Source organism: Grampus griseus (genome assembly GCF_964374135.1).
Source record: "Grampus griseus genome assembly, chromosome: 7".
Taxonomy (NCBI): Eukaryota; Metazoa; Chordata; class Mammalia; order Artiodactyla; family Delphinidae; genus Grampus; species Grampus griseus.
In genome coordinates, this window is record NC_139001.1 from 80,654,155 (window position 1) to 80,678,957 (window position 24,803).

General features: G+C 40.9%; 1 long non-coding RNA gene across 1 annotated transcript in view; it reads left to right on the plus strand.

The window, feature by feature from the left end:
- LOC309824887 overlaps positions 1-24,803 on the plus strand; it is a 203,188-nt gene that overhangs the window by 156,980 nt on the left and 21,405 nt on the right. The window lies entirely within an intron of this gene.

The following is a 24,803-nucleotide window of genomic DNA, read 5'->3' on the forward strand; positions in this document are numbered from 1 at the left end:
CTTTGGTTCAGGTGCTAGCTCTGCTATTATTAGTGGCCTGACCGTGGGCAAGCTCTTTAAACTCTATTAACCTCCATTTCTTCATCTGTAAGGTGGCTTAATAACACCCACCCTGCCCACACATTTGGGTAATTGTGAGCATCAAGTTAGAGGCTCAGGTAGGATCACATAGAACTGCTTGCATAAGAGCACCTGTAATACAAGTTCTGTGAAAATGCTATCTTAGGGTTCAAAAATATTGGCTAGGGGCTTCCCTGGTGGCGCAGTGGTTGGGAGTCCGCCTGCCGATGCGGGGGGCGTGGGTTCGTGCCCCGGTCCAGGAGGGTCCCGCATGCTGCGGGGCGGCTGGGCCCGTGAGCCATGGCCGCTGGGCCTGCGCGTCCGGAGCCTGTGCTCCACGGCGGGAGGGGCCACGGCAGTGGGGGGGCCCACGTACCGCAAAAAATATATATATATATATTGGCTAGGGACTCCCCTGGCAGTCCAGTGGCTCAGATTCCATGCTTCCACTGCAGGGGGCATGGGTTTGATCCCTGGTTGGGGAACTTGGCGTGGCCAAAAATAAATATATAAATTGTTTTATATATATATATATATATATATATATATATATATGCATGCTGAACCTGTTTTCTTCTTGCTGAATCAATAGGTCTCAGGGGGTTTAGGGAGTCTTCCAAAGAAAAAAAGTTTGATGTCCACAAATGCAACCATAATCCTTCACATGGATACTTTCTTTGAAGCCAGGGTAAGAATGCATAAGTTCTAGGGATTTTATGCCCCCCCTCTTGTGTTGTGGGTATACTGGTTTCGTATGGGTGGTTAATAATGCCTACCTATAGAGAATGAGCTGAAAATCAGACAGAATGTACCCACGACATCATATCATCCCTACAGATGGTTTTGCTACTGAGAGAACTGAGTCCCTAAGGAAGGACTCAGGGTGAAAAGCCTGGTAAGTTTCACAAAACAGTAGTGCTAAACTTTGTACACTGCATTTCAGCTCAGTACAGAATCGGACCTAGTGATACACCAATATATTTCTAATTCTGTCCTTGTTCATTTTAGAAACGAAAATTGACCTTTCACAGTTATCAAGTGTCTAAATCCTACTGTTATGCTCTTTCTGAAGAAATGAACACTTAACCAACTCTATTATTCCTTACAGACCAGTGGTTATACTGACACAAATTCTGCTTCCCTATTCATTTCTCTGAGTTGGACTGTTCCGTATTCGTTATGAATCTGTAGCCAAGTAACTGATACCCCTTCTTGACACCAGTGGAGACCTTTTGAATGAGGGAGACTAATCCCTCTCTCACAAGCCTGAAAATGACTGTGTTCCAAGAGCCACCCACAAGTGCTCTTGTAACGTGGAGAGGATGCCTGAGATCACAGCATTCATTATCTACATTCAAGTCCCTTTTGCATCACTAAGCGACTATGGAAATTGAGACAAATTGCTTAAGCTTTCCAAACCTCAGCTTCCCCATCTGCAGAACAGGCATAATGACAGTCCCTATTTCATAGTGTGGAGCTGAGGACTGAGTGACACCGTGCATACAAAGCACTCAGCCAGTGCTGGGCACAAGGTCAAAGCTGTATTTATCAAGCACTCTCTGTTCGGTGGTAAAGAGCATTCATTGGCTCATGTACATGCCTTCAGACCTACAATCTGTGTAGCTTCGTGCAAGTTCCTTAACTTCCCTGTATCACAATTTTTGCATCTATAAAATGGGAGTAATAACAATAATATGTACCTCATAGGATTATAGGAATTAAATTAGTTAATACATATAAAGCACTTGAACTAATTTGCTACGTGCTTGGCATTTTGCTAATACTTTGGGATCACAATTCAGAACGCCTGATTTTCCTCACATAATCTCAGTGAGACAAAAGCCCATTCATTCATTCAACATACCATTATTGACACCTCGTACATAACAGATGTTTTTACCACTAGATCCCCAACAAGGTCTTTGCTCTCAAGCAATCTGCATTTTAGAGGGAGAAGACAGCCAGTAAATATGGAAAAGACCATACTTTCTGATCGTCATAAACTCTGTGGAGGAAAAATAAGGTGATATGTTAGTGAATAGCAGGACCTGCTTTATATATATGGTGGGCCCGGTACATCTGAGTAGGTGACATGTGCACAGGTGAATTAAATGTTGAGAAGAAAGCGTCCAAGCAAAGAATCAAGGGAAAAGAAACCAAGGTCCTCAGTTGGGAAGAAGTGTGCCTCGTCGGGGGAACTCAGAAAGCAGCCAGCGTGACGAAAGCATGAGAAAGGGGGAAAGAGACAAAGCCAAGCCAGCGGGGTCAGGCCACACACGCACTTGGCAAGCCGTGGCAAGGATTTCAGGTCCTGCAAAGTCAAGAAACTGTTCGAATTTACATTATCTAGTTTTGAAAAATACTCTCAAGAAAGCTTTGGAGAGTAGTAAGTGGTCCCAAACACCTAGCCTTATTTCTAGCTCGTGGAAGAAAGGAAGGCAAGTAAGAGTGCATTCCTTTCTTCCAGGAGGAATACAGAGCTCAGATACACCACAAAGCTTCTTCTGAATGGATGACAGAAGACTTAAAAAACGACTGAATGAACAACAAACCCAAGAATTAGACTTGTGTTTTGGTTTCTCCTTTCCTGGAAAGAGCACTGTAGGGAGGATGGTCTCATTACTATTATATAACAGGACAGGGGGGTTCAGGGGCAGTACATGCCAAGATCCTTGCATGGCCTGAAACATAGCATCCCCTCAAAACATGTCCGCACAGCTTGTTCTGGCACAGAAGATGGAAATAGTGAAAAACACACCACAAGAATATTGCTTCCATATAGACTAGATGTATTTTCATTTCCATTTTTAGTTAAAACAGCATAGCCTTATTCTATCAAAATCCTCCAAAACTGCAAAGGTTTTACCTGTCAAATGAAGACAGCACTAAATAACAGTATGTCACATTTTCCAGAGCATGCTTTATAATCTATCACTACATACTGCTTTTCTCCCAAGCACCTATATTTATCTCTGTCTTTCAGTATATAGGTTTGTGTTAACATGACTGCTTTATTTTTTCACAACGAAAAGACGTTAGGATAATGAAAAAGCAAATGACTATAGTATCTGAAAATTGTTTTACATTTGGAATCATTTCACGGAGACTCTGAACTAAAAATTATCTGCTGAAACTTTGCTGAGTAGGCTCTTGTTGCAATCTTTCTAGCAGAACAAGGTTATAGCAGAGCTTGTATTCTGCCCCAGAAGGAAAAAAAATCTTTAATACAAGCTAGACTAAACCATTCTGGTACTTTCTCTAGGACCATCACATAGAGCAGAGCTCTTCATATGGGGGAGAGGGGACCTGTGAGCTTCTTAAGGTTATTTGCAAAATTGTGTCCATACATATTTTCCCCCTGGGTTGAGTCTCTCAAAGGAATCTGAGACCTACATAATGGCTGCTTGCTGACTCAGAATATGGCCGTTACGATTTGGCCTCCTGTAACTTAGACGTTTTCTTATATTGACACTAAGAAAGCTCCACATCCATGTTAGGTATCTGGGCCACACTTCTCAAACTCAAGGGTACCTCAAAACGTTCCTCCCCAGACACAGCGCATTACCATCATCCATCTTTCCCAGAGAGTAGACCTTGTCAGAAACCCCTCACCTGTGGTGCTGGTCTTTATTTTATGAGTCCTCTCTTCGGAAGGTACATTAATTTTTGTTCCAGAATGCAGTGTGCTGCTTTGCCGAGAGGGAAGGGATTTTTGCAAGGCGCATTGGTAGGGATACAACAGGGGTAGGCAACTCTCAGGCATTCCAGGGAACAGCAGGTAGCCAGATTCGTAAATTTAGGAAACCCCAAGTGAGAATGGCCCGCTACTGCCCGGAGTCAAGGACCTACGTGGCCCTTGGTCCACAAGCATGACTATTTCCCAGGGCTGAGCCATGGCCATCATCTCCTCCTACATGTGGCATTTTTAAGCTTCCTTGGGGAACGTGCGGGCCTGAGGACGTGACACATCCTTGACCTCAAACTCTTTTGAGGTAGGAAGAGGACTACATTACTTTTTATATTCCCTAGGCCCATACTCTCAGCACATGGTAGATAGTCAATGAGTACATCTGGGAATAGAACCAACATCATTAGCTATGACCTATATAAGGAGCACCTTTCTTAGCAAGTAAGACAAAGGCTGTGGGCAGTAAGGAGCTGCCAGAGCATCCAAAGATGATAAAGAAATGATGGAATCAAAAGGAGACGTGAAACAGAAGAGGCCAAGCAGAGGTGGTACATACTGGCACTTCCTGCACAATTGCTAGTAATGAGTCAGCAAGCACCAGGCCAACCTGCACTGCCAATAAAACAAATGAAGTACATAATTTAAGGGGAGCAGCTCTCCTAAGTCCAACATGCCTATCAACACTCGCATTCACACCTTCCTGCAAGCATCACTTATCCCACAGTAAGACGCTTTAATGACAACCTAATAGGCCTGGCTCCCCTGTAAAAAGAATAGAAGGCAAAGAGGAAATTCAACATGAGTGCTGGAATTTTACTCAGAAACAGTGGAAAAGATGAAAACACTCCTCTGAAAAGGAGAAATCTGACGGAAACCTTTACCATCCATTCCAAGGGTGGTACTACTTGCTTCTGGCTATTAGGAGAGGTTGGCCAATGGAGATACTCTGGTTCTCATTAAATTTGGGAAGAGCATCACGGGATCTAAGCTGAGACTCTGCTCCAGCTCCAGCTCTCTTCCTTGAGGGGAACCTCGCCTGGGCACTGAGAGCCCAGCTCCTGCGGCTCAGCTGTTACCTTCTCTGACAGATTCTCTGCTCCAGTACATGAAGAGTTTCTTTTCCCCGCTAAGTTTAAATATTAATTTTAAAGATATTGAATTTAGCATTTCTATGTGCCTGAAGCAAAATACAAGAGAGAATTTAGCTTATGCTCCGTCCATCATGTTCATCTGAAAATACAAAAATCTCCGTGGAGTACCATGGATTCTATCTACTCTTGCATAATAACATTCAGTAGGGAAAAATAGAATCATGATTCAACCTCTCAGTCCTGCTTGTCCACATCTTGAAAGCAGCATGATCATAAGTCATGCATTCATACTAGTACTGTGCTGAGCACTTAGTATACAACACTGAATAAGAGAGACACAGTCCCTGTGCTGTCACACGTTATTGGAGCCCAAAAGTCAACGTGAACCACTAGTGAGCTGTGACTGTCAAGAGTTAATACAGTCATCTTTGAGGAGGGAAAACAATGGACTTTTGATTCAAGTAGACCTAGGATAAAATTCTGGTTCTACATTTAGTAATCAGGCAACCGCAGAGTTAAGAAATATTGTCCCCGTTTGCCACTAAGACAAGCGAGGCTTAGAGTCGTGTAGGTAACATTTCTAAACTGTGTGGATTGAGTGCAATTACATAGGTAATGTACATTTTACTTAGAGGATGTTGAAGACATGTTCTCTCCCTTCCCTCCCTCCCCCCAGGCTTTTTCAGGTAACATTAGCAGGAGAATAGAGATCAGATCAAGGGATATAACTGTCCAATTCCATTCCACACCAGCTGGACCAAATCTAGTAAACTGTGTTGAGTTCTCTGCACTCATTTCTTAAGAAGATTCAGAAGTTCTCTCTATTGCAACCAAGTGAGAAGTTGGAATGAATGACTGCCAAGGTTCCTTTCACTTCTAATATTCTATGATTTTAGGGGAAGGATATTAATGAAGACTTTAGTTATGCCATAAAAAGTCATAAATGTAATACAATATCATAATATTTACTCTTTTAAAGTAAAACTTAAAAAAAAAATCTCATAAAGCACAGGATCAAAGACTCACAGAACTGAGTATCTCATTTCTAAACATAAAGCTGTGCATTTTGCAGTGCTAAAGATGGGAGTTTTTCCCACTACATGCAACTGTGATACAAGATAATGTCTAAAACAGTGCTATTATTAAAATAACTTCATTATGCAAATCAATTGTGAATTAATACAGGGCCCATAAGTGTGTAATTTGGATGAAGAAATAGTCTCATCAATTTTAAAGACATCTTTTTAAACGTGATTCAAATTTTACGAAAAAGCTAAAAGACACTTCCAAAGTAATAGCTTTTCAGCTGCATTTAAAAAAAATAAATTTAGGGCTTCCCTGGTGGCGCAGTGGTTGAGAGTCCGCTTGCCGATGCAGGGGACGCAGGTTCGTGCCCCGGTCCGGGAAGATCCCACATGCCGCGGAGTGGCTGGGCCCGTGAGCCATGGCCGCTGAGCCTGTGTGTCCCGAGCTGGTGCTCCGCAACGGGAGAGGCCACAACGGTGAGAGGCCCGCGTACCGCAAAAAAAAATAAATTTATTTTATTTACTTATTTTGGGCTGCGTTGGGTCTTCGTTGCTGCGCGCGGGCTTTCTCTAGTTGCACGAGCGGCGGCTACTCTTCGTGCGGTGCACAGGCTTCTTACTGCGGTGGCTTCTCTTGTTGCAGAGCACGGGCTCTAGGCGTGTGGGTTTCAGTAGTTGTGGCATGCGGGCCCAGTAGTTGTGGCTTGCGGGCTCTAGAGTGCAGGCTCGGTCGTTGTGGCACATGGACTTAGTTGCTCCACGGCATGTGGGATCTTCCTGGACCAGGGCTCAAACCCGTGTCCCCTGCATTGGCAGGCGGATTCTTAACCACTGCGCCACCAGGGAAGTCCTGCGTTTTTGTCAAAGATACAATTTTACATCTTTTTGAGAAGGCTGTCATGACACAGAAGAATAAGAAGGTAAGAACTCCATGTGAACAAGATTAGATGTTTAGGAGTTAGAAACAGGACTCCTTTTAAAAAGAATCAAGATTGGTTTGTCATGTTGTATTGAACTATGTGGACAAATGGTAGGAATCTAATAAAACTATGTTAATTGATTATATTTGAGAGTATCCTTCACATAGGTGGAATAATTTTTACCCAGTTTGCTTCCATAAATGATTTTTAGGAGGCTGATGCCAAGTCATTTATGCATTAAACCTCTCAAAATATGGTGTTCCTCTGCTGTATGTCACGCTTTGCTCTGTACTTCCCAGGAGCCAAGAGAGACACCCATGGAACACACATTCTCATTATTTGTAAAAAGAAAACGCCCCCTGATCCTTAGTGGTCCCTATGCGTGTTTATACAGAGAGCAGCAAACAACACATGGATAATGCCCGAAATTTGTTTTGAAGAGCTCCAGATGCATCTCTCATTTGGCCGTTTCTTTAAAAAAGCCAAAGGCATAATATTAAGAGGTAATTTTACAAAGATATTTCCACTGCCAGGCAGGCAAATGAGAGAGATTATTTTCTTTTCTGTGTGAGAGGGGTATTTTTAAATTTGAGAGGAAGATACAATAACTGGACAGAAGTTCTGCGGGAGAGCTGCAGGCACACAGGTGTTGGTGCTGTTAATGGGTGATTCTACCAGCAGAACTGCAAGGATATAAACTGAGTGGCAACAGAGGCTGGGCACGGAAGACATCGTTTTTATGTTCCCTATCCTTGCTTGCTGTACTGAACTCATTTCTTTTAATAACCAATCAAAGTTCACATAATAGAAATCTAGGCTGAAATGTCCGACAGCTGGCTAAGGATCCATTATTCTATAATTGTTGAGTGGAGGAGAACCACCCCAAAGATGCATTCTCAAACACATGGCACTCGTGTGAAAATAGCACTCATGCGTGAAGATAGAACTCAACTGAGAAAATAGCTTTCAAGGTCACTAGACGTGCAGGTGATGGCTAGCACTTCTGACTTCATTTAGTCTCAGCTGAGGTAGAAAAATGACCATAAAACTAGAGTGTATACACACAGATGTGTCTCTCATTTGAATCTCTCTGTATATATTCTAATATGATGGAATATCTGTACCAAAGCAGAAATCTTAGATGACAAGTTCATCTGGATATGTGTGTGTGTGTGTGTTTATGTATGTGTATGTGCATCTGCATATACACACGAATACACGTATCTTATTGAATGAATTCACTGCTTAAGCACTATGTGCCAGGTGATAAAGAATCCCTAGAACTCTGTTAAGAGACTGTATTACCAATCACGTCCAATGCTTTCAGCACCTGCACCGTTATCTGTCATTTGGGAGAGCTTTAGGATGCAGAACTCTTACTATGCATTCGTCCTGTTGTCCTTCTTCTGTGCTGAGGCTTTATGTCACTGACCACTGTTTATAACACTAGCTCAAATTATTCCTGATTCTATATCTAAAAATGTATTATACAAGAACACGTTCATGGCTATCATTCTGAAACAGAAGGGCACTTGAAAACCAACAATAGACTACACGCAATGGCAAAAGATTATCGTGCTGACTTTTTTGCACAGTCACAAAATCCAGAACAGATTATTCAAAGAACTCTCTGGAAGCTGACAAGCTTATAAAAGCAATCCTAATAAAAAAATTTCTGCATTCTACATATATAACAAAGTTACAGCATGTTATCTGCTCTATAAATTGTCACTATTACCACTTGGAGCAGAAGGAAATGTACATATATAAAGATATATATGTGCATAATTTTATATTCCCAGAGGAAACTGAAAAAGTATGTGCATTAAATAGTGTTTTCATTGCAACATGAAAAACGACGCTTAAGCAATGGTTCACAGTCCCACAAGGGTAAAGTCAAGTGTAAACGCTGCCTAGTATAATGGGGGGAGAATGGACGGGGCACTCAGGCATGGGAGCAAATTCTGATCCTGTCACTAGTTGGATCTATTACTTCTGGCTGATCCCTGTACAGCTCTGAGGTTCAGTTTCCTATCAGTAAAATAGAGATATTAAATATCTATTTTGCAGAGAGTTGTGGGAATTAAAGGACAAGGAATAAGTCCCTACCCATTGCTGCTTTTTCAAATTATTAAATAAATTTAAAAGCTAAAAATAGAGATTTATGGTTTCTCAGTGAATAACATACCAGCCAGTATCGTTACGATTACGCTGTATCTGGCAAGATTTAAGACTGAAATTCAATACACATATTTTCAGCTCTCAAATACTATGATTATCTGAGCATATATGAGAGAAGAATGTAAAACTCCTCTGGAGACAGATTTTAAGAAAACTACTCTAGAATATATGTGGGCACAATATTTAGGCCTCAGTGGAACATTTTCATTTATCTTCTTTCTGATAAATCTGTATTCTTTGTCTACGCTCATAAAGAAAAGGCAGTTCTCATGAAGTGTGCTCGAGAAAGCAAGTCTCTGTGCTCTCACATGTGTCATTACCTTGTATTTCTCACTCTTTAAAGGCCCAATTTCAGTATTTCTCCCTCATGAAAACTTTGTGTCCACTCCACCCCATGGAATAGTCCCCACCCTGAAAAAAGCATGGGGTTCATTTGGGGACACAAGACTGCCCTCCTTGCTGAGCACTGGGGTGGGCACGGCAGCTCCAATCCTTGCCTAGAGATGGGCTAAAGGTCTCTAAAGGACTCACACACTTGCAGGCCTTACCTTTAAAAAAAAAAAAAAAAAAAGTAAAGCTTTTCTATCTTTTCCACCAACAGAATTTCCATTTCCATTTCCATGTTCACTGTTCACTTCGATTTTAGGTGAACGATGTGAAGATTGTGAGAACTCTATTTTCAACAACTGAAGTTCTGCCCACTGATGGCCTATTCACATGTGGTTCAGCACACACTAGGTTAGGCCTTAAATATGCTATGACCACACGATCTTCCCAAGCTATCCTAAAAGGGTGAAAGGAGGTGAACCCTGCTGGGCTTTCACCTCTTGCTCCTGTAGCCCCACCCTCCAACCTTGTGCACCCTGCTCTGTGCCCTGGGAAGCCAAGCTATGAAGACCAGGCACACAGCTCCCTTTTCCACCGGCTTTCAGCTTCGTTTGGCCAATGGCAGAAACTGGCAGATCAGAGGGTGGGCAGAGAGTGAGACTGGGGAAGTTACTAAATGGCTTCTCTCTGTTGCCAGCTATGAAGACTAGGTGAACCCACACCACTGTAAACAGCCCCTTATTCATTCTCTTAAGTAACACCAGTCTGAATATGCCATCTCATTCCTGCCAGGACCCTGACTAAGCCTTGAATCCAGTCTCAAAACACCAGGAAAAGAGCCAGACTGAACCAGAGCATCAGGACTTGCTGTTACAGCAGGTATTAATACGAACAGCTGCAATGACTTTACCAGAAGAGCATAAGAACAGTTGTTACTCTTATGTCATAAAAAACCAACAACTGGATTTATGCTACAAACCAATCAAGGTGAGACTGAAGTCTTTAAAAAGCAAATGAGAATATCAACAAGAAAAATCCAGCTGAAAATTATTCTATAATCCCATGCAAGTATTACAAGCCCACCAAAATGCAGCTTTTTCTGCTGCTACCATCACTGAAGAACATCATTAAATAAGGAGAAGGGTGGGGGGCAAGATTCCTGAACCTCAATAAAAGAGCTGAGAAAAATGAACACATTGAACATAGCACTGAAGCCCACGGAAGCTTTAGTGCATTCAAGGCTGCACTCTTGCAGCATCATAGAACCTAACACATATCTACACAGAGATGTAAGTTTATTTAAATAAATTCACAGAGGAGAGGGGCCAAGATGGGGGAGTAGAAAGACCCTGAGCTCACCTCCTCTCATGAGCACACCAAAACAACATCTGCAGAACAACCACCCATAAAAAAAAAGACTAGAAGCTACCAGAAAAGATCTTCTCCAACTAAAGGCATAAAGAAGGAACCACAAGACAAGTAGCAAAGGCAAACTCAAGATATAATCAAATTCCATACCCCAGGGTGGGCGACCCACAAACTGGAGAATTATATTGCAGAGGCTCTTCCACAGGCATGAGACTTCTAGGCCCCCTGTCAGGCTCCCCAGCCTGGGGGGTCCTGCATCAGAAAGATGATACCCTAGAGCATTCGGCTTTGAAGGCCAAGGGGTTAATTTTGGGAGCCTCACAGAACTCAGGGAAATAGAGATTTCATTCTTAAAGGGCCTACCCAAAATCTCACACATACCAGGACCCAAGGCAAAAGCAGTAATTTGATAGGACCCTGGGCCAGACCTACCTGCTTGTCTGGGAGAGTCTCCTGGAGAGGTGAGGGATGGCTGCGGCTCACGCAGGGGACATAGACAATGGTGGCAGCCATACTGGGGAACATTCTACCCATGAACACTGCTGATGGCAGCTGCCATCTTGGCTCAAGACCTGGCCCCACCCAACAGCCTTTAGGCACCAGTACTGGGATGCCGCAGGCCAAACAACTAACTGGACAGAGACACATCCCTATCCATCAACAGATGACAGGCTGCCTTAAGATTTCCTGAGCTCACAGCTGCCTCTAAAAACACCCTAGATACAGCCCTGCCTACCAAAGGGCCAAGACACAGCTCCGCCCCCCAGTGGGCAGGCACTGGCCCTTCTCTCCAGGAAGCCTGCAAAAGCCTCTAGACCAGCCTCATCCACCAGGGGGCAGACACCAGAAGCGAGAAAACTACAATCCCACAGCCTGCGGCTCCTGCTCGCAGCAGGCCAGATCTTAACCTGGGAACAGCTGGGCCCAGGTCCTGGCCCTGTCCACGAGCAGGCCAATGCAAACTTCAGGACACCACAGACCCCATACCCAACTGTGTCAGGAACACCACCCCCCAAACAATCTGAAATGAGATCTGAGATCCCTGGGCCCTGCAGCCAGACTACAGGAAACAGCTCTGTCTACCAGTGGTCCAGCACTAACTCCAGGACCTGGCCTCATCCACCAGTGGGTGGCCAACAGCTGTGGAGTCTTCAGGACCCTGACTCTGGCCATTGGTGAGCCAAAACTAGCCATAGGACCCCTGGGGTTCTGCAGCCAGCCTCCTCGTGACCAGGCCCTGCTAACCAGCAGCCAGTAATCATGAGGGCCTGCAGAGTACAAATGCAGAGTTTTAAAAATGCATTTGAAATTAAGAGATCGGCAACTTAAAACAATATATATAGAGAGAGAGAGACTGCTATAGAAAAACCTCATGATAACCACAAACCAAACATCCATAATAGATATACATACAAGAAAGGAAAAGGAATCCAAACTTAACACTAAATATAGTCATCAAATCACAGGAGAATAAAAAAAGAAGAAAGGGGGGAAAAGACCTATAAAGACAAATACAAAACAATTAACAAAAGGGCAATAAGAACATACATATCGATAATTACCTTAAATGTAGTCAGGTTAAATACTCCAACCAAAAGACATAGAGTGGCTGAATGGATACAAAAACAAGACTCATATATATGCTGCCTAGAGAGACTCATTTCAGATCTAGAGACACATATAGACGGAAAATGAGGGGTTGGAAAAAAGTATTCCATACAAATGGAAATCAAGGAAAGCCAGAGTAGCAATACATGTATCAGGCAAAATAGACTTTAAAATAAAGACTGTTACAAGAGACAAAGCAACACACTACATAATGATCAAAGGATCAATCCCAGAAGATATAACAATTGTAAATATATAATGCACCCAACACAGAAGCACCTAAATATTTAAGGCAAATATTAACAGACATAAAAGGAGAAATCAACAATGATACAATACGGTAGGGGACTTTAACACCCTACTTATATCAATGGACAGATCACCGAGACAGAAAATCAGTAAGGAAACACAGGCCTTAAAAACCACATTAGACTAAATGGAATTACTTGATATATAGAGAGCATTCCATCTGAAAGCAGCAGAATATACATTCTTTTCAGGAGCACATTGAACAGGATCCAGGATAGATCACATGCTAGGCCACAAAACAAGCATTGGTAGATTTAAGAAAACTGAAGTCAAATCACGCACCTTTTTGACCACAATGTTACGAGATTAGAAATCAACTACAAGAAAAAAACTGCAGAAAACACAAACACATGGAGGTTAAACAATATGCTACTAAACAACCAATGGATCATTGAAGAAATCAAAGAGGAAATCAAAACATACCTAGAGGCAAAAGAAAATGAAAACACAACAATCAAATACCCATGGGACCAGCAAAAGGTTCTAAGAAGGAAGTTTATAGCAATACAAGCATACCTCAGAGAACAAGAAAAATCTCATAAATACCCTAACCTTACATCTAAAGGAACTAGAAAAAGAAGAATGAACAAAACCCAAAGTTATTAGAAGGAAAGAAATCATAAAGATCAGAGCAGAAGTCAATGAAATAGAGACCAAAAAAAAAAAAAAAAAAAAAAAGATCAATGAGCTGGTTCTTTGAAAAGATAAACAAAATTGATAAACCTTCAGCCAGACTCATCAAGAAAAAATGAAGAGGGCCCAAATCAATAAAATCAGAAATGAAAAAGGAGACATTACAGCTGACAACATAGAAATACAAAAAATCGTAAGAGACTATTACAGGCTACTATATGCCAATAAAATGGACAACCTAGAAGAAATGGACAAATTCTTGGAAAGGTACAATCTCCCAAAACTGAACCAGGAATAGAAAATATGAAAAGACCAATTACCAGTAATGAAACTGAATCAGTAATTTAAAAACCTCAACAAACAAAAGTCCAGGACCAGATGACTTCACAGGTGAATTTCGCCAAACATTTAGAGAAGAATTAATGCTTACCCTTCTGAAACTATTCCAAAAAACTGCAGAGGAAGGAACACTTCTGAACTCATTCTATGAGGCCACCATCACCAAAACCAAAAAGAGATCCCCCCCCAAAAAAAAATTACAGGCCAGTATCACTGACGAACACACAAAAATCCTCAATAAAATACGAGCAAACCAAATACAACAATGCATTAAAAGGATCATACACCATGATCAAGTGGGATTTATCCCAGGGATGCAAGGGATTTTCAATAACTGCAAATCAATTAGTGTGATACACCACATTAACAAATTGAAGAATTTGTTCTTCAAAAGCCATACAATCATCTCAAAAGATGTAGAAAAAGCTATAAAATTCAACATCCATTTATAATAAAAACTCTTCAGAAAGTGGACACAGAGGGAACCTACCTCAACATAATAAAGGCAAACCCACAGATAAAATCATACTCAACAGTGAAAAGCTGAAAGCATTTCCTCTAAGATCAGGAACAAGACAAGGATGCCCACTCTCACCACTTTTATTCAACATAGTTTTGTAAGTCCTAGCCACAGGAATCAGTGAAGAAAAACAAAGTAACCAAGTTAGAAAGGAAGACTTAAAACTGTCACTGTTTGCAGATGACATGACACTATACATAGAAAATCCTGAAGACACTACCAGAAAACTACTAGAGCTCATTAATGAATTCAATAATGTTGCAGGATACAAAATTAATATACAGAAATCTGAATTTCTCTACATTAATACTGAAGTATCAATATTGAAAGGGAAATTAAGGAAACAATCCCATTTACCATAGCATCAGAAAGAATAAAATACCTGGGAATAAATATACCTAAGGAGGCAAAAAGACCTGTACTCTGAAAACTGTAAGGCACTGATGAAATAAATTGAAGACTACACAAACAGGTAGAAAGATATATACCATGTTCTTTATTGGAAGAATAAATACTGTTTATATGACTATACTGCTCAAGGCACTCTACAGACTCAATGCAATCCTTGTCAAATTATCAAATTAGCAGAGGGGGGAACACTTCCAAACTCATTCTGCGAGGCCACCATCACCCTGATACCAAAACCAGACAAAGATGTCACAAAGAAAGAAAACTACAGGCCAATATCACTGCTGAACATAGATGCAAAAATCCTCAACAAAATACTAGCAAACAGAATCTAACAGCACATTAAAAGGATCATACACCATGATCAAGTGGGGTTTACCTCAGGGATGCAAGGATTCTTCAACATATGCAAATCAATCAATGTGATACACTATATTAACAAACTGAAGAATAAAAACCACATGATCATCTCAATAGATGCAGAAAAAGCTTTTGACAAAATTCAACACCCATTTATGATAAAAACCCTCCAAAAAGTAGGCATAGAGGGAACTTAACCTCAACATAATAAAGGCCATATATGACAAACCCACAGCCAACATCATTCTCAATAGTGAAAAACTGAAAGCATTTCCAGTAAGATCAGGAACAAGACAAGGTTGTCCAATCTCACCACTATTATTCAACATAGTTTTGGAAGTTTTAGCCACAGCAATCAGAGAAGAAAAAGAAATAAAAGGAATCCAAATTGGAAAAGAAGAAGTAAAGCTGTCACTGTTTGCAGATAACATGATACTATAGAGAATCCTAAAGATGCTACCAGAAAACTACTAGAGCTAATCAATGAATTTGGTAAAGTAGCAGGATACAACATTAATGCACAGAAATCTCTTGCATTCGTATTCACTAATGATGAAAAATCTGAAAAGAGAAATTAAGGAAACACTCCCATTTACCACTGCAACAAAAAGAATAAAATACCTAGGAATAAACCTACCTAGGGAGACAGAAGACCTGTATGTGGAAAACTATAAGACACTGATGAAAGAAATTAAAGATGATACAAACAGGTGGAGAGATACACCATGTTCTTGGATTGGAAGAATCAACACTGTTAAAATGATCATACTACCCAAGGCAATCTACAGATTCAATGCAATCCCTATCAAACTACCAATGGCATTTTTCACAGAACTAGAACAAAAAAATTTACAATTTGTATGGAAACACAAAAGATCCTGAATAGCACAATCTTGAGAAAGAAGAACAGAGCTGGAGGAATCACACTCCTTGACTTCAGGCTATACTACAAAGCTACAGTAATCAAAATAGTGTGATATTGGCACAAAAACAGACACATAGATCAGAACAGGATAGAAAACCCAGAAATAAACCCACACACTTATAGTCAAACTACGATAAAGGTGGCAAAAATATACAATGGAGAAAAGACAGTTTCTTCAGTAAGTGGTGCTGGGAAAACTGGACAGCTACATGTAAAACAATGAAATTAGAACATTCCCTCATACCATATATAAAAATAAACTCAAACTGGATTAAAGACCTAAAAGTAAGACCAAAACGATAATACTCTTAGAGGAAAACTTAGGCAGAAGATTCTTTGATATAAATCGCAGCGATATTTTTTTGGATCTGTCTCCTAAATTAAAGGAGATAAAAGCAAAAATAAACAAATGGAACCTAATTAAACTTAAAAGAGTTTGCACAGCAAAGGAACAACTGACAAAATGAAAAGACAACATATTGAATGGGAGAAAATATTTGCAAATGATATGATTGATAAGCGATTAATATCCAACATTTATGAATAGATCACAGAACTCAACATCAAAAAATAAACAACCTGATTAAAAAATGAGAAGAACTCGACAGACATTCTTCCAAAGAGGACATGCAGATGGCCAATAGGCACATGAAAAGAAGCTCCACATTGCTAATTATTAGAGAAATGCATATAGAAACTACAATTAGATGTCATCTCACATCTGTCAAAATGACTATCACCAATAAGAACCCAAATAACAAATGTTGGCAAGGATATGGAGAAAAAGGAACCCTTGTACACTGTCGGTGGGAATGTAAATTGGTGCAGCCACTGTGGAAAAGAGTATTAAGGTTTCTCAAAAGCTAAAAATAGAGCTACCGTATGACCCACAATTCCACTCCTGGGTATATATCAGAAAAAAACAAAAACACTAATTCAGTAAGATGCACACACCCCAGTGTTCACATCAGCATTATTTACAATTGCCAAGATATTGAAGCAATCTAAGTGTCCATCAGCAGATGAACAGATAAAGAAAAAGTGGTACAGATATACAGTGGAATACTACTCAGCCATAAAAAAGAATGAAATTTTGCCATTTTTAGCAACATGGATGGACTTGGAGGGCATCATGCTAAGTGAAATATGTCAGAAAAAGAAAGCAATACTGCATGATATCATTTATATGTGGAGTCTAAAAAATATACTAGTGAATGTAACAAAAAAGAAGCGGACTCACAGATGTAGAGAACAACCTAGTGGTTACCAGTGGGGGTTGGATGGGAGGGGCAATATAGGGGTGGAGGAGTGGAAGGTACAAACTCTTGTGTTTAAAATAGGCTCAAGAGACTGGTGGTGCAGTGGTTAAGAATCTGCCTGCCAATGAAGGGGACATGGGTTTGAGCCCTGGCCCGGGAAGATCCCACATGCCGCAGAGCAACTAAGCCCATGTGCCACAACTACTGAGCCTGTGCTCTAGAGCCCGTGAGCCACAACTACTGAGCCCATGTGCCACAACTACTAAAGCTCGTGTGCCTAGAGCCCATGTTCTACAACAGAGAAGCCACCACAATGAGAAACCTGTGCACTGCAACCAAGAGTAGCCCCCGCTTGCTGCAACTAGAGAAAGGCCACATGCAGCAACGAAGACCCCACGCAGCCAAAAAATAAATTAATTTAAAAAAATAATAAATAAAATGGTAAATTTTTAATAAATAAAATAGGCTCAAGGATGTATTGTACAACACAGGAAATATAGCCAATATTTTGTAATAACTATAAATGCAAAGTAACCTTTAAAAATTGTATAATTTTTTTAATAAAATAAAAATAAATTCACTGAAAACCAGAATTTCATATTAACACAATGGTGCTTTGCCCTATTCTCCTTTCTTAAAATCTTGTATTTCAAGAAACAACACTATTTTTACATGACAATGGGCTTGTCACTTAAATTAAGGACCTTTTCCTGAACTGCCTCTGATTATTCTCTGGTTACCTCTCACCTTCCACAGTCCCAAACCTTCCTATTGGGATAATGGTCTTAGCAGCCTCATTTGCCCAGAGAAGCCCTTCACTTCACCTTCCAGATTTACTCATACTCACCTTTCTTAATTTTCTTTTCTCCTCCTCTTTCACTCCCTGCTACCCTCACTCAAGGACACCTGAAAGAAAAAAAAAAAGAAAGAGTTCAGCTTGAAATGTACATTGAGATCTCATCCATATTCTGTACCAATTTCCAGACCATAAAACCCCTTATTGCATAGAAAGTGTTCTGTGATAATGCCTGAAATAGTCCCTTTTACCTTGTGCTTAAAATAAAACACACCTTAAACGTACTTTGTAAAGCAGCAGCATGCAACAACAGAAGACAAAGAGGCCAAAAGAGGGGTCTCTTTTCTCTTCCCCTTTTGTTAATGAACACAAAGATTCTTTTCACTGCAAACACCTAGGAGAGAAGACTAGCTTAGGGATTTGGTAAGGTTGGCATCTGGAAAGTGAGGGGACTGAGGGAGCGCTGATCACCCTTATTATTCAGAGTATGCCGGAATGTGGAGCCGACTACAACTGACGCCCAGCTCACATCGTTGATGGCAAAGATGACTTCTCGTCCCCAGAATCACAATTCTAGGCCACGGTCTTCCACTGGGACTAACAGCCGCCCCAGCAATGCCTGCACCTCAGGGCCATCACTCCTCCTGCCCCCATCATGGCTGCCCGTTACCACTTGCACAGGGTAGACACTGAGTAAGGAATCGTTGAATATGCCCAAACAAGGCTGACTTCACCCATTCAGTCTGCAAAGTCCACTCCCCTGACTCTGATGACGACCAATTTCCATTTACCCTTTGCGGCCTGCATTTGGGCAGCAGGCAACTCCTGGCTGTGCAGCCTCAAATTAGCACGCTCACTACACCGCATGACTCAGCAGCCAAGAACTTTCCCATCTGAAACTAATTAATCTTCCCCACATCCCCGTGAGGTAAGCAGGTGTGTTCACCTGCAGGTTATAAGGAGGAAATGGGGATGAGGAGGTTAGGAGCTGTGCCATGGGTTATTAAGGGTGTCTGCCGGGGATGAAGTCATTCTGTAGTCATCCTCGTTCAGTCTCCACCTGCTCCGGATACACACACACACACACACACACACACACACACACGCACGCACGCACGCACGCACGCACGCACGCACGCACACACACACACACACACACACACACACACACACACACACACACACACACACACACACACACACACACACACACACACACCTGCTTTGACCACCTTATCATTCTCTGGGCTTTTGTGAAGGCGCAGAGTCCCAGCAGACACATGCATTTCAAAAGGATAAAAGGTATTATGATTTGCCCCTGCTAAATACTTTAGACGTCTCTCCCACGATAACTCGTACCAGAAGTCCTCTCTCTCAGACCTTTTCCAGTAAAGGTATCTTGTTAGCTAGAACTAATACTGTCTCCTGGAAAGAGGGCTCAGAATAATACAGCTTCATCCTTTGCCTGGGAAAGGCCTCGTAAGGTTCACTCTCGCATCTTCAGAGGCACAAACCAGCACCCAGGCAGCCCTGGAGTTCAGGGTTATTGGCTGCCCAGGCCTGTGAACTGCCCGGAGCACAGTGATGGCACAGCGCCTCCACACACTTCATCTGGGCCCTCTCGGCTCTGCAACATGATTTGCGTCTCTGATTGGTTCCCTAGGGCAGGTACACAGCCAGCGCTGCAACTTTCTCTACTGTAGGCCTTTCTGACTTAGCCAAAGAGAACCAGGATTGGCTACTTCCAAGGGAGAAGCACGCTTCAACCACCAAAACTATGTCCTTTATCCTTTGCTGGTTCTGCTTTCTCCTCCCACCTCCAGATGAGGACCTGCCCCAGGTTTCAAACTTTTATGTTATTACTATTTACTTTCCTATAGTGTTATTACTCTTACTTTCCTTAGGGACCACATGTATGCTCACACATTCTACTCCCACTCCTTGCTGATTTCTAAATCACCAGATCTGACGAGGCTGGACTATAAACTATAATTTTCTGCCATTTTTAAATAGCATAAATTGGAGTAGATGACTTACTATTTCATTTAGGGAATGACTAGTCCTGAAAGACATTAAAACATTCTCTAATGCCACAGTAAATAAAACAGTATAGTAGTAACATTTGAGTAGACAGACAAATGGAACAATAGAAGGTCTGGAAATAGACTCAAATACACATGGGAATTTGTTATACGGTAAAGGTGGCATCTCAAACCAGTAAGGTAAGAATACACTTCAAGAAGCTGAGTTGGGACAACTGGGTAGCCAGGAAAAAAATAAGGTTAGTACACACCTCATACTATACACATAGAAAACAAAGCCATAAAAGTTCCAGAAAAGAAAATGTGAACACAGAATAGTATTGGATAATCTTAAGGAATTATTGGTATAATAATGTTATAGAAGTTACGTTCTAAAAAGTTCTTACATGTTATTGATATATATTGATATACTTATAAAGAAAATATAATGTCTAGGGTTTGCTTCAAATATTCTCAAAATGGATGGGAGGATAAGATAAAACAAGATTGGCAAAATACCCCTAATTGTTGAAGCTGGATGACATGTAATTGAGGTTTATTATACTATTTTCTAATTTGTGTATGCTTAAAATTTTCTGTAATAAAATGGGTTCTTAAAAATACGAGAAAATTCCCGTGCCACAACTACTGAGCCTGCACTCTAGAGCCCGTAAGCCACAACTACTGAAGCCTGCATGCCTAGAGACCGTGCTCCGCAACAAGAAAAGCCACCGCGATGAGAAGCCCGTGCACCGCAATGAAGAGTAGCCCCCGCTCGCCGCAACTAGAGAAAGCCCGTGTGCAGCAACAAAGACCCAACGCAGCCAAAAATGAAATTGAAAAAAAAAAAAACAAGGTCCTACTGTATAGCACAGGGAACTATATTCAATATCCTGTGATGATAAACCCATAATGGAAAAGAATATGAAAAAGAATGTATATATATGTATAACTGAATCACTTTGCTGTACAGCAGAAATTAACACAACATTGTAAATCAACTATACTTCAACAAAATAAATTCAAAAAGAAAAAAAAACACAAGAAAATATGAGTGACTTCCTAGGAGTGGGGAAGGGCCATTCTGACTATGATTAAAAACCCAGAAAGGGCTTCCCTGGTGGCGTAGTGGTTGAGAGTCCGCCTGCCGATGCAGGGGACATGGGTTCGTGACCCGGTCCGAGAAGATCCCACATGCCGCAGAGCGCCTGGGCCCATGAGCCACGGCCGCTGAGCCTGCGCGTCCGGAGCCTGTGCTCCACAACGGGAGAGGCCACAACACTGGGAGGCCTGTGTACCACAAAAAAAAAAAAAAGACCCAGAAAGTATAAAATTAAAGTTTGATTAATTCAATTACATCAAACAACAATACCTTCTGTATGCCAAAAAAAAAAAAATTATAAGCAAAGTAAAAAAAACCAAATAAACTGGGGGAAATATTTTCAACTCATGTCACAGACAAAACAATGGATAATCTCGCTAATATGGAAAGAGCTAGTAAAAATCGGTAAGAAAATTATCAGTAACCCAACAGAAAAAGTAACAAAGAACATTAATAGACATTTCATAGAAAAATGAACAAAATGGCCTTTAAACAACATGAGAAAAGTTGAGCATCTTTTCAAACAGGAGAAATGTAAATTAAAAGTATACTTCATAAATTCCAGATTTTGACTAGTCTGATAGATAAAAATGTTTTCTAATATTCTTTTGAGGAGGCCATGGGAAATCAGTCATTTTCATATATTGCTGGCGGGAATGTGACTCCAAAGAGCAATTTGGTAACATTATTAAAATTTCAAATGTATTTACCCTTGACCCAAAATCTCACTTCTGGGAATTTTTTCTACAGATGGTCTGCTTTCATGCAAAATAATATATTGCCATGACAGTCACTGCAGCACTGTTTACAATAGCAAATGATTGGCAAATCCCAAGTGTCCATCAAAAGAGTATGTGTGTGTGTGTGTGTGTGTGTGTACACACATATATATACACATCTACATATACACAACGGAATCTGATGCAGCCATTAAAAAAACGGAATTTCCCTGGTGGTCCAGTGGTTAAGACTCCGCATTTCCACTGCAGGGGGCACAGGTTCGATCCCTGGTCGGGGAACTAAGATCCCGCATGCTGTGTGGCAAGGCCAAAAAAAAAAAAATGAGGATGCTCCCTATATTCTGCTGTGAAAAAAGTCCTAGGACATATATATATATATATATATATATATATATATATATATAAAATATACATATATATAATATACATATTTATATTATATATACATATTTATATTATATATATTATATATATAAATGGAAATAGCTATAAATATATGAATATCATGTCTTTGTGTTAAGGAAGGAAAAGATACTATATGTATTTACTTATATGCATAAATACACTCAGGAACAGTATACAGGAAACTAATAAAAGTGATGACCTGTAGGTGGAGGGACAGGGGTAAATAATACACTATAAGGGGACAGAAGTGGGAAGGAAACTTCTCAGAATATACCTCATTTCATTGTTTTGATTTTTGATCCGTATGAATGCATAACTTATTCAAAAGTTAAAAGAGCTTGCTTGGCTCTATAGTTTATGGTTAAGCACCTACTATCTAGCTAAAGCTCAACAGTTCTCTCTAAATGGACCAGGGGCTTGGAAAATCCAAAGAGTAGATGATATAAAATAGCATTTTTATTTGGCTTTGAAATGTATCTTTTGGTGGTAGGGATGGGAGTCCCAGACGATTCACCATCCTAATTACATTTTGCAAATTCCATTGGTAAAGCCCCTGAGAGCTTAGTAAGAACATAGTCACCAGCTCTCTGCAATACAACAGTGGATTAAGAATTCAGGTAAGGAAGATAACAGCCAGGAAGCACTGCCTTCCTGCAGGATAGGGGTGTTCTATCCATTTGAGTACACTGTGATTGTTGACTATTAGTAACACATCCCTCTCTCACGGCAGGTCAATAGGTGCTAATTTTTTCATCCCTAAGGTCCAGACCCCAGATTCCACATTTAGAAGGATTTCTCTAAACTCTATGTAGAAGATAATTAGTTACCCATTTTTAAGATGAAAAGCAAAAGGCACAAGTGCCATGAAAAGTGTCTGACCCACACAAAATAAACTATTACATTAACATGATATATATAATTTGACAAACACACGCAAAAAAGTTTTTATACACATTAGCCCACACTGTTTTACTGCCCCTAAATGAGCAATTTCCTGTAGGCTCTTTGAAATATGACAAACAGTTCATCTCCCAGGACTCCATTTGAGGTTCTGAAATCCCAGATTTCAAGCTTTTGAGCAGACAAGAGGAAGTGGCCTGGGAAGCCTTTCTCTTTGCCCCTAGCATGCAGGCTTCATAGGTAAGAGCTATAACCCACTTCCACAGGAAAGGATGCAATGGTTCCTTGTGCACATAGAGTACGGGGGGAAATTGCTACTTAGCTGAGTGACGAGCTGAATATTTTGCCACACATGGGCTATTTCTCAGCATTTCAGTTTCCTTACATGTTGAATCAAGTGCTAAGAGTTAGTGCTAACATTGGGCAAGTCACTTAACCTCCCTGTGCCTCAGTTTCCTCATTGTAAAAGATAATAAACAATAACGACCTCAAGGGAGTGAGTGAATATGTCACAATCACTTAGAATAATGTCTGAAGACAGCACAAACTAAATCAGTATTAGCTGCCCACATGTAACATCTTAGAGTTGAGTATGTTGAAAACTCTGTCTTTGGAGTCAGACTTCCAGGGCTGCCTGAGAAGTTACAGAATACATCTTCTGTCACCATTTTCCTTAGAGTAATTAGCTCTGGTACAAATGGAAATTATTTACTTTCATAACTTCAACTTTACTAGTGTTGAGTGATTTACACAATCCTGTAGCCATGAGGTCCCAGAACTACATTCCCTTCTTGGGCAAATTTGTACATCTTCCTTCAAAGGCAGTATTTGTTCATCACGTCTGAGAAATGACTGCAGGCGAGGGTTAGGCAGAGAATGTCAGTCCCTTTCCCCACCCTCTGTTTGTTCTAGGCCTGGAACACAGGGAGCAGAGGAAGGCGCTGTACACAGACAAGGGCAGAACCCACCAGCCCACGGCTTCCCTGGGGAGTTCAGAAGAGACCCCAGGTGGGACCGGTTTACAAATGGGAGAACAGAAATGCAGTTGGACTCTGGCATCTGGCACCCCCAAGCTTCTCTTTTCCATCACAAGGGGACGTTAAATTGTCATGATTTGGAAGCAAATAGGAGAAAAGAATGTTTTTAATCAGTCGTTTAAACGTGTGCTTGTCTCTCCCCTACAGTGTCTCTTCTTAACATCACGCAAGCAGGACAGGACAGGAGCTGGGAATGCTGCAGCCAGGAGGACCCCATCCAGATCGTTACAAACAGCACCCCCAGATCATTTGATCTTAGGGAAGAAAAGGGAATCAAACCCTGTGCCCCTGACAGGAAATGACAGGATGAACATTTTCCTGGCTAAAAGTTTGAAATATACACCTCTGCCACACACAAAATTTTCACCCGTTATTTCTTTCCTTATACTTTCCTCATTTAAAATGTACAATTTCATAGACTAATCCAGTTTATACACCCTAAATGCATGACACCCATTTTTTCAGTTACTCAGTCAGTATTTACGGAGCACCTACCACGTGCCAGGCATCGTTTCGTTCACTGCCAAAGCTTCAGTCCCTAAAACAAAGTTGCTGCTCTCAGAGTTCTGACTTCCCCATGCTTTGCTAATGGTTTCCTGCATGAGCCCTCACATACGACACCGTCCTTTTTTAAGATAACATTTTTTGAGGGTTTATGCGTGTCAGGCACCGAACACCATTAATTCATTTAATTCTCACAGCACCCCTGTGAGGTGGTACGATTTCTATCCCCTCTTTAAGGATGAAGAATTTGAAATTTAAAGACAGGATAAGTAACTTA